Genomic DNA, 14,333 nt, shown 5'->3' with positions numbered 1-14,333 from the left:
AAAAAAACGAGCTAATCATTGAATTCAGCCTTGTGATTCGTATTCGGCGACTTGAAATCTAAGAAAATGTTAGGGATGCGGTCGGAAATTTGCTGTTTGAGCGGCTGGAGAGGGGGGTCGCAGGGTATACCTTTGGATAGATCCCAGCTGATGTTGGCCTTCATTCCAGGCAGGAAACTGCCTTGGAAGCTCAACAAGAGAAGAGAGCGCATCAGTGGCTTTTTACTGTTGCTGGGGGTAAATACAGTTATTTCTATTCTCTGTTCTATGAAACCATAGATTAGTCCATAATGCTGCACATGTAGATTCCTCATTTGATGTAATTCACTTGAGAAAACTAATCTAATTAAGAACTTAAAGTAGGTGCAAAGGATAACCCCAGCTGGAATCAGTGGAACACAATTCACCTCCAGGGAAGCATCAACTTTTATGCGGATGAGTCGAAACTTGATGCGAAGCTTTGTAGAGAGGTGCTTTGTAGTAAACTCGCCAACAATCTCGAGTGAAGGCTTTCAGGAAGCAATTGATTGTCTTTTCAACTATGCGTGGTTCTTCAAAAAGGTAATTCAACTTTACGCTGCGATTGCTTTTAGGAAAACTTGCAAAGGCAACAAAGCTTAAAGGGTAGGAGTTACTATTTCTACTACTTCTAAATATTCGGAGATCACCAAATCTCCTCATTAGACTTCTTTCTCTAGACTTAAGCTGGGATCGAACAAACTTCACCTCCTTCAAACAGTTGCAACAAAAAAGGGGTCCGGCAAGATATTTAATCTCAATGCGTGATTGTCGATAAGAACGTGGCCAGTCAGTACACCTACCAGAATCGAGATATCCGTATTCGCGAGCCTAAGGGAATCCCTAGACCGTCTCCGGTCCACCCTGCTTGCTTAACAGTAGAAATCAAGGCCTGAAAAACACTACAGTGATTGGGTAGCCCAAATTTAATGTTGTTGGAGGGCTCCTTGGAAAATACCCTTCCACCGCCTATAACCAGAACATGGTCAGATGAACGCATGCCCGATGACGACCCAATCCACAAGAAAGGCGACCCCACCACCATTCGCGTCAACTACCGCGGGATCAGCCTTCTAAGCATAGGTTCTAAGGTCTTATCGAGTGTATTGTGTGAAAGACTGAAGCCCACCGTCATCAGTGTGGCTTTAGGCCTGAAAAATCCACTATAGATCCGGTATTCACAATACGTCAAATCTTGGAAAAGATCCGTGAGCATAGGATCGACACACACCACCTATTTGCCGATTTCAAAGCCGCTTTCGACAGCACGAAGAGAAGTTGTCTTTACGCCGTGATGTCTGAATTTAATATCCCCGCCAACTGATTCGTCTGTGTACAATGACGTTGAGCAATACCATCCGCTCTGTAAGAATTGGGAAGGTTCTCTCCGGGCCGTTTGGTACCAATCGAGGTTTCAGACTAGGTCACTCTCTTTCGTACGATTTCTTTAATCTGATGTTGAAGAAGATAATAAGAGCCGCAGAACCGAACCGCTCAGGCATAATACTTTACAAGAGCGTACAATTACTGGTGTATCCCGACGACATCGACATTATCGGTAAAAACAAGGGCTGCCTTCTCGGGATTGGATAGAGAAGCAGAGCGAATGGGTCTGATGGTGAACGAGGACAAAACGAAGTATCCCCTGTCATCACACAAACAGTCAGAGCGCACACGTCACTGTTGACAGTTACAAGTTTGAAAAAGTAGACAACTTCGTTTATTTGCGAACCAGCATTAACACTAATAATAATGTCACCATTGGAAATCCAACGGTGAATCACTCATGCGAACAAGTGCTACTTTGGACTGCCGGCAAAAATCAAAAGTAAAATATATAAACCTTTATTTTGTTGACAGGAAATTCGTTAAACAATGCAAAGCACGTCCGTTGTTAACACTAAATTGGCACTTCATTGAAGGCAAATGATTCAAGAAATGGAGAAATGGTAAACACTTAAGCTTTCTAATAACATTAAATTGCTAAGATATTCAATAGTAAAAGTGACAGTGGCGAGACCAACAACGATCAGTGGTAGCAGTGGTAATGAAAAGAAGAAAATAAGCAGTCAATGACTATAGTATTTAAGTAGTCAATATGAATGAATTGAATGCCAACTTTTTTGATAGCTGCAGCTTAGTTAAATAGTAAAGTCAATTAAGTCATTGTAAATATGCAAATAGGCACAACAATAAAATCATAGCAATAGGGAAATTAACATGATATTAGTAAATACATAGCCACTTGTTCAATGCATTAGTGTAAACGCATACTTATGTGCGAGTAATACACACAAACATTAATTACATACATATTAATTAGCGCCACCGAGTTGATTTCGATGAAGAAGACACTATCAGGCGACGAATGAGCACAGCAGTGCTGTCTATTAGTACTAAATATTTACTACATAGGTACAAGTGTTTATTAGGCTACAAAAAGGCACGTAATACTCTATGTGGTTTTTGTAGCTGAGTCTGAGTCGATTTCTTGACTTGTGCCTGTCTCGTGTTTCCACCATGTTACCGCTGATCGTCAGCGTCGTCGTCGGTGTGCGCTTGATTGACCAGCAGTATAGGCAGTGGGTCCGTCTGCCGGCTGACTGACTGACTACTTGGGCCCCACGCCTGCCGGGCCGGCCACCTTAGCCGCCGCTGTCATTTGCGTATTTAAATTTGAATTTGAACAACAATAAAAATACTGCACAGCGACAACAACTCAAAGGTAGCAAAGAAAAAAGCACATATAAAAAAAAACGGTTTCTTTAAAAAATGCAAATATATATAGAAATCAACAATGTGCTAACATGTTTGTGTTGATTTTTTTTTTTTTCGTTACGAGTAAATGGTGTTGATGTTGTAGTGTATTTCGTTTTTTTTTTTTTCATTTGCTACAGGTGGCACTTCCTCCCTACAACTGCTGTACGCCTGTTAGCTCAGTTTCCGAGCGATCGTTTATCACTTCGATTTCATTTGAGAAAAAAAAAAATTATACAAAAAATATTGCATTGTATGTAGCGATGTGCGTTGTACATACCATATGTAAACACAATCGATTGTTTATATGTATGTATGTATGTATGCGCATTGTAAATAGAAAATTTTGCACTTGAAAATTCTGTGCGATCAATTGAATTGACTGACTAACTGACTGACTGACTGTTCATTCGCGAATAAATGCTGAGGCGTGCGCAAGTGCATACCAATTCACATTTAAATGCATGCCAAATATATAACATGCATGCATGTGTGTATGTATGTATGTATGTATGTATGAATGTGACTACAAATGAACATCTGTACTAATTTAAAAAGTCAATAAAAAACTAAATAAATTCAATTGAATTGCCATCGACATGTAAAAAAGATGTCACGCTTTCTCTGTTATCGGCGCCTGTGAAAAACGAGATCGGTATTGATCCGTTATCAGTGATCGTCAAGGTGCTGCTGCTACTGCTGCTGTGACGCAAACTTTGATAGCATTTCCAATTTTAACTTAAATGATACATATTGCACTGCTGGCATACACATATGTACATACATACAGTCACATAGGCCGCACAATGTATTTTTGGCAAGCGGCTAATAAAATTGAATTACGACAAATGAACTAAACGTTTAGTAAGCCATATTTTGGATATATACAATAGCCAAAGCAAATATTCTTAACAAAGATCGATATAAAGCTTCGAGAGTTTTCGTCAAATTTCAAAATGCTTTTCTTCAGTTATCAAATTTTTGCAAATTTTCAAGAAAAAATAAAATTAATTATTTAATGTTAGGTTTTCGTCAATTTTTTGTATACAAGATTTAATAAATATGTATATACCGAGGTACGTACATTGCAACTTATATGAACATATATTGATTTTCTTACTTTATTAATAAAAACTAATCTTAAGTAATAAAATAAACTATACTTTTTTCACGTAATCTGCATTTTTCTGAAGGGAGCCTTTTTAGCAGGTTTGTTACTTCATTCGTGTGAGGTAAGGTTCGGCGCATATTGGCTTCTTGCATTTGACGCATTCTTGCCAAATAACGCTCTTCTTTTTGGAGTCTCCGTAGCACATGTAACAGCCAGCTTTTTGCAAGATGCGTCCTGTAGCATCCCATTGTGGCCCATCATTAGCCTCGAATATGAGACATTTTTAAATATTTTTTGTTCCTGCATAAAAATCCTCATACAAATTGAATGGAACAAGTTATTATCTACCCAGGTACCCAAACAAATCTTCATGAAAGCGAAGGTCGAGATATATGAACTTAAATTCATACATCAAATGAGCCTCAATATAAGTCACATTGGACTCTTATCGGCCTCATATACGGCTCATTTTGGACTCTTTTAAGAAAATGTTATGTTGGTTATATGAATCATTTCAAACTATTTTTGAGGCTCTTAAACGACTCTTATTGGCCTTATAAATTGTTACTTTCGGACTCTTATTTTAGGTTGTTTTTTGAGTCTTATTGGCCTTATTCTTTGATTCTTATTAAACTCATTTTAGAGTCAAATTTTGTAAAGGTACTCAGCAAAAATTTCTTTTAAATACCATCATTCATATGTGCATACGTACTATACATATGTACCTCTATGGATATTCATATCGCACACCGTCTTCAAAAGAGTCACAACTCAAAATTTGACATTTTTGAATTATGCGCTAAAAATTACCACAGAGCTTTTATTTACCTTTCAGCAAAAGCTGGAGCAAACTTTTGTTGTAATTTGTTAAATAAAGAAACCCTAAGGTAAAGTCGCCCTTCCCCATAGGATTAGCATGTGGTACGAAATAGCTTTTCGCATTTCCTGACGAACGTATTATTTTGAGTTGTGACTTTTTTGAAGACGGTGCGACATGTACATAAAGCTAAATTTTGTTTATTTTTTGTTTCCTCATTATTTTTCATATCTGCATAAACAACCCACCATGCAAAACATGAGAAATAGGCAACAATCGTCAATGGCAACAAATTGACGACTCACCGATTTATTGCTGTGGTGACAAATCGGCAACATCACTTCGTTCATGTCAATTTTGCATAAATAAGTTCTCAAAAATTCCGAAACTTATGAATATGGCGTCATTAGTATTGGCCAAAAGCATCCAAACTATGCCCAAGGACAAGATTGAAAAAATGGGAAGCCTCACAGCGAGAAAATGAATTAATTCCGATTGTAAGTTGCAATTTGGTATACAAAAAAATAAATGAAGTATTAAAAAGAATAAAATTATTCCAAATATCGCCTGAAGCGATAAAAAAAGGACTCATTCAGGTAATAAGAAAACGACTCGCCCAAGCGAGTTGCCTTCGGCGGACGTTTTAGAGCGACCGGTAATAGGAAATCGATTCGATGGCAATATTACCGGCAATAAATTTGTTTCCGAGGGCGACACGTTTTCTTATTGCCGGCAACACAAATTGTTTGGTGGGAAGTTTAGATAGAAATAAATTTCGAATCTTAATTTTTTTTTATATTGGCAAAAAGTGCTGGCTTATAACTTGGATCATATATGACTCCCGAAAAATTCATATACGAGTCCCCAATTTTTGTTTTGAATTTGAATAGCGCACCCTTTTAATCCATAGTGCTTGTTTACAGTTTTCCGTTTGTTTATTTAATATCATTTAATTTTTTGTGAAAATTTGGCATATTATACGTGTAAATCCAATTTTTTAATTTTATAAAAATTTAAAAAAAATGCCAACAAAGGGGTACGCTATCCATATGTCCTGCAGCAAGTAAGTTAATAATATTTCTAGAAAAATTTCCTATATGCAGGTTCGTAGCCCATTTAATTTTAGTAGAATAAAATGCAAGTTTTAAGTGGATGTGAATTGGCGTTGATTTTTGAAAATTTTTTCTTCCATTCAAACTATGCTCGAGAGGCTTGGTACTAATTAGTCATATCACAAATAAAATATGCAATTGATTTGTAAAGTGAAAGTTGTATTAAATCCTAAATAATATAAGTTTATTATTTGTTCGACGAATCAAATAAGGAATACAATTTTATTTGTGATTTCATTCGTCGGAAAAAAAATAAAATGTATCTATATTTACAAAATTAAATTTATTTGTGATTTGATTCGTAGAGCAAAACTCGAAAGTCGTCCTTGCGCTACATAAAAAAGTATTTTTTAGTTGAAAAGCCATGAGTCAATCAATCTGGTTGACAAATGAAATCACAAATAAACTTAATTTTTTATTTGGCTAACAAATAAGTTAGAAAAAAAAATGTATTTTATATTTGTACGACGAATTAAATCACAAATATATATGTAATTTTTTTTTAATTTGACCAACGAATCAAACCACAAATATATTTTCTTTTTTTTTGTCCAACGAATTAAACAACAAGTCAAATAGATTTCTTAATTAATGCCTGATTTAAAATCAAATTACGCTACCCTGGATGCTAAAGATTTGAAGATCTTTTTAAACCTCTTTTTCGCGGCATTTTCTAGTTTAAAGCGATATCGCTATTGTTTCTCGGGACCATCCTTTGGTCTTTGTGTATCGACAGAATAGGCAAGAATTGATTTTAATTTAATTTATTTACTTTTTTATTTTGATTTGGTTTTGCTTTATTATATTTTATTATACATTTTATATTGTTATTTTAGTATGTTCCATTGTATTTGATTTTATTTCGCCTTGTTTCATTTTACATTATTTTAAGTTTTTTATAATTTTTTTTTTTATTTTTTGCGATTTATTTAAAATAATTTAACTGTGTTTTATTGTTCAAACCCTTTGTAGTTTATTTCGTTTTTCATAATTTTATTTTATTTCGATTTTTTAATATTTCTGAATTTTTTTATTTTGTTTTATTTAATTTTATTTTATTATGTTTTATTATTTATGTTTTTTTGCTTTTTTGATGTTTTTTATTTTATTTTATTTCATTGCAATTTTACAATTTCTTAGCTTTTCATATGCTAGTATAATTTTATTCTTTCATACCGTACGATCTGATCTTTTAATTTTGTTTTTGTACCATAATTATATAACAAATCTGTATTCATATTTAGTATATTAACTAATATTCTTAATTTTCTTAGCACTTACAGCCTCTTAATAATTCTGCGCTCTTGGCTTAGTTTGCAAATTTTTCGTTGATCTTCTATTCTGCTTTTCAAAACTCAGCCTTTTTTTACTTTTCCTTTTGTTGCGGTTTTTATATACAAATACACATAGGATTACTGTATATATGTACACTTTAACTGTAGCTAATTTATTTTTTATGTGTCAACTTGTTTGCAATGAACTTGAAAATATTGCGTATTTCTATATACGCTCGCTAGTCTTTTTTATTTACTATTTTTTTTTTTTTTTAGTTTTTTCAATTACATCAACAACGACATCTGCACACTTTAGTCATCGGCTTCGACCTTCAACACCTGCGATATTATTTTTTTTTTTCGCTGTTGTTTCGCGCAAGCTATTTCGTACTATCTATAGTATATTTTTTCAAAAACGAATATCAACAAGCAGCTCAATATGACGTTTTACGACGAGCTCGCTTCCCAAATTGCCACACCGCTTTTGTACGCTTAGTTAGAGTAGTATGTCCGCTCTTAACGTAATTCAATTCACGACTGAGCATTTTCAGCGTTCCACTGGCAGCTGGCAGTCGCGAAACTTTTCATTTGTTTATTAAGTATTCAACAGTTTGCTAAAGTATTTATTGTTGTTATGGTTGCTACTGCGCTGATCTGCTACTTGACTGACTGACTAGCTAGTCAGTCGGACAGTCAGTCAGTCAGCCCCTCTGGCAGCTAGTCAGTTGCTTGCGCTGATCTTGCGCAGATCTCACAGATTTTGTATAAACATCTTGCGAGTAAAATGCTTGCCAGCAAAGATCTTTGCTCTGCTCTCAATCTTACGTGAGCGTTTAAAGTTCTATGGCATGTGACGTCACTAGACTTGTGGGATTACATGCATACATATGTACATATACTATTAAGGTTGGAAAATAAATTATTATATTTGTGTATGATTTTAGGCAATAGCGAAAAAAATAATGTAATTTACATAGACCGTATCCAGAAATATGTACCTACGTAATAAGCTTTGCATGAACGCTTCGAGTGAATTTATGTGTCCATATGAATGTATGTATGTACATTAGGCTGGTCCATAAATTGTTTCCTCACAAACCCCGGAACTTGAGAATATCAAAAATAAGAAGACTCTATTTTTTTTTTTTTTGAAATCAATTGATATACATATAAACTGTGCCGCTGCACAATGCGGCCAAAATCCAAAAATGCGTTCAAAATTCCAAGATTTAAAGAAATGATTAAAAATTTCGTACGAGGGAGTTTTCGGCGAAATTCTAAATGGCAGATCCAGTATGGCGTCTGGTAAATTTCAAACTTTTTAATTAGATTTCTTAAAAAGTTTGAAGTAGCTAGGACTTACTGTTGATTTTTGACATTTTTTTGTTGACAGTTCCAGTCATTTTCTTCCATATGAAGTAGGTTCGATGATATTAAGAAGTGTTGCTCGTTTTCTTCTACAAAAAAAACTTTCCAAAAATCAACCGTAAGTCCCAGTTACTTTAAACTTGCCCGTGATTATACTTAAATTAGCTACAAAACTGCATATTCCAAATATTTCTGTGAATTCTAATTAAAAAGCTAGACATTTTTACATACTCGTGAAGCTAATATGTATAAGCGCGTTGAATTTTATTTAGTAGCTACTACTTATCTAAGTAGCCTCTAATAGGTTTATAGGTAGCATCCGACATTGTGTTATTACCGTTTAATTTAACAATTAAAATTTTGTTAAAAAAAATTAACAAAAAAATGCCATTATATTTCTATTTAAAAAAAATGAGTTATTTGATGAGTTAGTAACCCAATCACGCACGTACAGCTCAACGGATTTGTTAATTTTTTTTTTTCATTCTACTCGATGTTTCCTGTCGGCTTGTGGTAAAAAAAATGTTGAAAAATAACGTTACCAGCTATTTGAAAATTTATAATTATTTAAAAACTCAACAGAATTTTTAAACTAAAAACAAACGCGTTTGAAGATAATTAAAATAAAATATCTTCGGTTAACACCCTTTTAAAAAAAAATTCATTGAGGTTGTTCACACTTGCTTGGTTATCGAGTTATCTGGTCAAAAATTATTATTGAAGTTGTTCACACTTACCTGGTTAAACATTATCATTGTGTAGTGTATTTTATTGTTGTAAACTGCATAAAAAATATAATCACATAACCATATAACCTGAATAAAAGCGTTTGAATAGAAATAAAAAAAATATTTTGGGTTACCAACTTCTAAAAAATACGAAAACGGTTATTAAAAAATTTAAACTTATTTAAAACCACAAAGTGTTCTTTTTAACGGCGGCTTTAGCTGATTGGTTAGAGTTGCGTACTAGCACTCCCCTGGATTTTATAGCTATTTACGAAAACATATGTATGTATGTATACAGCTCGGTTCACTTGAATAAGTACATACATACATATTTTTTCCTCAGATCTGAGCTTATGTCTGGATTTTTGGGCATCGGAGAAGTTTGTTTTTGATCTCATATTGAGGAATGATCAATTTACAAGAAAAATGGCGAAAATGGAGAAAACACATACTTTGGATTTTATTCCACGCTTTAGCAAACAAATAAGTACTGTGAAAAGGACGACCGCAGAAAAAATTATGACTTTGCTTCGTTATCTTCGTTTTTACAGCCCCTGTAATGCGAATCGGTGCATAATTTTGCTAGCAAAATCCAAAACAAGGTGCGGAAATATCGAGCCCTCACCGCCAAAATAACGTAAGCGACATTTTTTTCAAAACATTCGTATTTTCAAAAATCGTAACAATTATTATTAAATCCGTTAAAGCCATCAAAATTTAGCTTTACGCCGGAGAAAACCACTATTTTCTAGTTGTCCTTCCAGTCGTGATTATTTACGTTGTAAAGTAAAATTGATTACCTTTTTTGACATTTTCAAAACACAAGTGTATACAGTAATACGTAGTTGCCTTGTTTTCTTTAATTTTTTTTCCACTATCTCGACAATAAGATGCTGACCTCGTAAAGGACTTTTGTTATTTTCGTCTAGCTTTTGTGTTCAGGCTCCATTTCATATTTTTTCCATGCGATTCTATGAGCCGGCTTCAGTTGTCAAAAAGTTTGCAGCCAGAAACATACAAAAAGTCAATTTGTTTTTGTATATGTTTGGACCACCCTAATGCAAGCGCACCCTAATGTTGATCTCATATTTTTACGTTAATTGAAAAGTAATAATTTTTGCCCGATATATTTTTTGTTACTTTCTTAATTAAGTAGAATGCATTCGGGCAATGAAAAACGAATTGGGTTTTTAAAGAAAATTTAATTAACTTCCATGCTTTTGTCTTACCAAACAGTTGCAAGCTTTCATACTGCACTGCTGCTGGGCAATGCAGCAGTTGTCAAACCTGACAGCTTTTTGCTCCGTGAGGCCCGCACTTCCCTTACTAGGATCACCATAAATAGAGGCACATAACCCCAATTGGCTTTTAGACAAGGGCTTTCACTTGGTTCCTTAACGATAAGTGTACCAAAAAAGAAGATTTGTAAACAAATACAGGCTTGCTAAATACAATAGATCATCCTTGGTCGCAATAACTAGGTTTTCTGCCGGCTTCTCTAAATATTAATTTAATCTAATCTACTTAAATACTTGGCATATATGTACATATATGTGTATATGTATGTAAATATAAATGCATGCCTTGACCGCCTAACAACGGCATCAGTTGCATGCAACACCTGCAGTCACTGAATGACGAATGAAATATTGTATGTACATATGTAATACTGGCTACGTACACATGTACATATATGTACATATGTATACAAATATGTAGCATATCTTGATTTTCACTCCCGCGCAGTGTACTTAAGATTTGATCTTTATGTTGCATTTCCAAGTACTCGGTATGTTACTGTGAAGTGGCAACTATCAAATAAAATCAGAATAAGTAGTTCTTTTAAACGATGACAAGGCTGTTGAACTGGTACTTGATACCTTGTTTACAGAAAAAAGTTTTAACTCCAAACAATCAAGATTTGCACTAGCTTACATACATATGTACATAAGTATGTACATTAGACCGCGGCAAAAAATAAAAAAATAAAAATTTGCAATGCGATCGGAATATGACTCAAATTTTGGCATTTAAAACAGTAATATAGTATACTATAGAGGTATGAAAAAAAATTGGCCGCTACACTCAGACTTTTGAGTCATGAAATTTTTGTTTCTCAATTACACGAATTGATCTAGTAAAACTGAGTATGAGGCATTGTTCGTATAGCCAACAGCTATCAAACCTGATATATTTGCACTCTAGGTATTTTGAAAAGTTAATTTTTGTGCCACAGTGTAATATTTTTCGTTTATTTTACCAAAAATATTTCCGGCAGTAAATTTCATCTTCAGTTTGATACCCATACTGCGATGTTCAATATATCTTATCAATTAAATCGGCCTGTTACAAATTTATTATGTGTATAGACTAGGGATGTTGCGAATATTTGCATTGAAAAATTAAAAAAAACTCAGTTCTTCAATAGCGTGCACTTGTTTCCCACAAATACGAAAATCTCAATCAATGAATAAAAACAAAAAAAAAGTCATGAACAAATCAACATTAAAAAATCAATATCCCAGATTCATCAGTTGCCAGTCTTTTGTCTCTTTAAATTTTCCTCGAACATTTTTTTTTGTGAATTGTATTTTTATCGTATCACTTCTCCATAGTGGTTATGTCCTGGTGGAATCGTTCGACATGCTCTTCGCTAGTGTTTTTTTTTACTATGTTTTTTTTTTTTTTAATTAGGGGATTCACAAGACATGTTAACCGTCGTAAAATCTTAAGGTTAACATCTTTTTTAATTAAAATGGTTTTAGGGGATTTCTAACTAAACCGAAATTCTTTTAAACTGATAAAGAATATATAATTAGCCAACCCCCCAACCATTTTAACCGCTATTTTACATAAACTAGTGTTAAGCTTAAGATTTTACGACGGTTAACACGTCTTGTGAATCCCCTAAATGTGTCACTCCCTCTACTCAATCTATCGGCATGAGGTAGAATCTATCAGACGAATTGGATTTTCATTAATACGTTTTTTTTGTTCGGAAAAATTACTGGCGTTTTCGTTTCTACAAAAAATGTTGCTTTTTTATTGCCCTCTTCTTAGTATTTATGAGTAAAGGGCAAGGTTAAGGTAAAATTTTTCGGTAGAAACGAAAGCGCCATAAGTCCAAAAAATTTTGAAATTTGCCATTTTTAGACACTTCAAAAGCTTTTTTCTCAAAAACTGGCCGTGCTAGAAAAATTTTGTAAATGCACTTCGAATCAGCATCAAAAAATCTATAAAATGAGGTTGTCCCCGTTTTTTTTGAGATAAAATACGACCAAATTTTGTTGAACCGTGCAATTTATAAAACGATGACTTAAGTTGATTATGGCTTTATAATGTTATTGCTAACATTCGCATTCGGAAAATTCGCATTCGCATTCGCAAATGTGAAAAATATGACATTCGAAACATCCCGAGTATAGAATTCATTTTTTTTTTTTTAATTAGGCGGCCGCTGTAGGGTAGTGGTTAGAAGTGCGCAACCCCATTCCGCATGGTCTGCAATCGAGCCGTTTCCGGCTAACATCAAAAAAAGAAAAGAAGAGTGATCGAGTGAGCTCGATCTGTCCATGATTCGGAAGGTGTAGAAGGTGTAGTGGTTTCCAGGAGTATGTGTAGAGTGGGCAGCTGGTTGGTATTCTAACAGAACATTGCCTGCTGCCATCGCACAAATTTAAACTGACTCTGACCAATGACAAGATCTAAAGGTGGTGCAGGACGAAAGAGGAGCGAGTGGAAGATATCCGCTGCGAGTATCCTGCCATTAGCGGACAGCGAATTAGTCTCCTTGGAGCAGGCTTTCTGACTAATTCGGAAGCCGCTACCAAAATAGGGTACAACAAAATGTTGCAGTTTGCGAATAGGACTCCGATGTCCTCTGTAGATGCATTGCTCCTGGTACTCCTGGTGATTAGCTGTCTAATGTGGTCGTAGTTAATCTGGTAACGCTATGGATCTTAACGCTTAATGCTAACCTAACTTAACGAAAATTTTTATGTCTCAATCTTATAGAACGGATATCAATTCCCATCCAAGTAATTTGTTCTTTCGTCGTTCTCGTTGAATTTTGATTTGTATTTACGCCACATCCACTAACCAAGCAAATCATGTGTCCATTAGTCAAGAAGACACCTCGCCCGCCAGCATTTTCATGCCTCAACTCACACTTACTTATGTAGCCAAAATCGACTTAGAATTTGTGTTGGCCATTGGCAGAGTCTCTACACGCCGACTAGTCAACTCAATAACGTTCGACAAACAACAACATATCCAGTTCCCAACGTTTTGCAGCTGTGCCTTCGTTCAATGAGCCATTTGACCATTTAAGGTGGACGACATCGAATATCCGTTACCGACTTTGTTTGTTTGTTTACTCGGCCTATTACAAATAGCAAATCGCTATATGTTGCATGCATCTTGCGCCACCGTCGCGCGCGTCCATGTATGCGACATAAATTCCCTTTCTCGGCTTTCTCGGCTACCACTTTTTTGCTAACGCTTTTTTGTTTGTTTTGTTTTTGCCTATTACCATTTTTGGACAATGGACTTTTCGCATGCAACATTGTGGGTCGCGCGGCTTGCGCGATTAATCGAACTTTTCGTTTGTGGCGGCAGCTGCTGCTGTAGGTGACGCTGCGCCGCGGGGGGTTGCGCTGGCGCGTTATTGTCATTGCTGACTGCTCAGTTATACATAGGTGCAAATACGTATGCCTACCAGTATGTATGTATGTACATATGTATGTATGTATGTCATCAATATGAGCATTATATACGGAAATTGTGTTGTTTTGGTAAGATAAACCAAATCAGCGGTGGGCAAACAGACAGCGCACAAACATACAAATATCAGCATATGGACAAGCTGTAAGATAAAGCAATAGTCAACAAGCGACAGCCGCCAATAGCCGCCTAACCATTTAAGCCGACACGCTAACGATGTTGGAATTGCATTCGATTGCGGTTGAATTGCAAGCAAGGCTGTCTGTCGTCTTGTCTGTGTCTCTCTCTGTTTATTAGTCTGCCTGCCGGCAGGCCTATCTATCGGTTGGCAGTTGGTTCTGCTGCGAAGTGCTATAAGTGGGTTTTCTCTGTTGCAATGCAGCCGCAGCAGGAGGATGTCGTGGGTCGTTGGCGATGTCATTCACA

The 14,333-nt window shown here is 35.2% G+C and overlaps 1 protein-coding gene across 1 annotated transcript in view; it reads right to left on the bottom strand.

Annotated features, from left to right (window-relative positions):
* The window catches only part of LOC118738347, a gene marked incomplete in the record, with an annotated part of 31,446 nt that extends 23,289 nt beyond the window's left edge, over window positions 1-8,157 (bottom strand). Inside the window, 1 exon segment of the mRNA XM_036469272.1 lies at window positions 7,097-8,157.
* Between the last annotated feature and the right edge of the window lie 6,176 nt (window positions 8,158-14,333).

The sequence above is a fragment of the Rhagoletis pomonella genome, unplaced genomic scaffold, assembly GCF_013731165.1.
Source record: "Rhagoletis pomonella isolate Grant_MI unplaced genomic scaffold, Rhpom_1.0 Rhpom_scaffold_00001, whole genome shotgun sequence".
Lineage (NCBI taxonomy): Eukaryota > Metazoa > Arthropoda > Insecta > Diptera > Tephritidae > Rhagoletis > Rhagoletis pomonella.
Note: the sequence above shows the minus strand (reverse complement) of the source record. Positions and strands in the feature narration are given on the sequence as shown.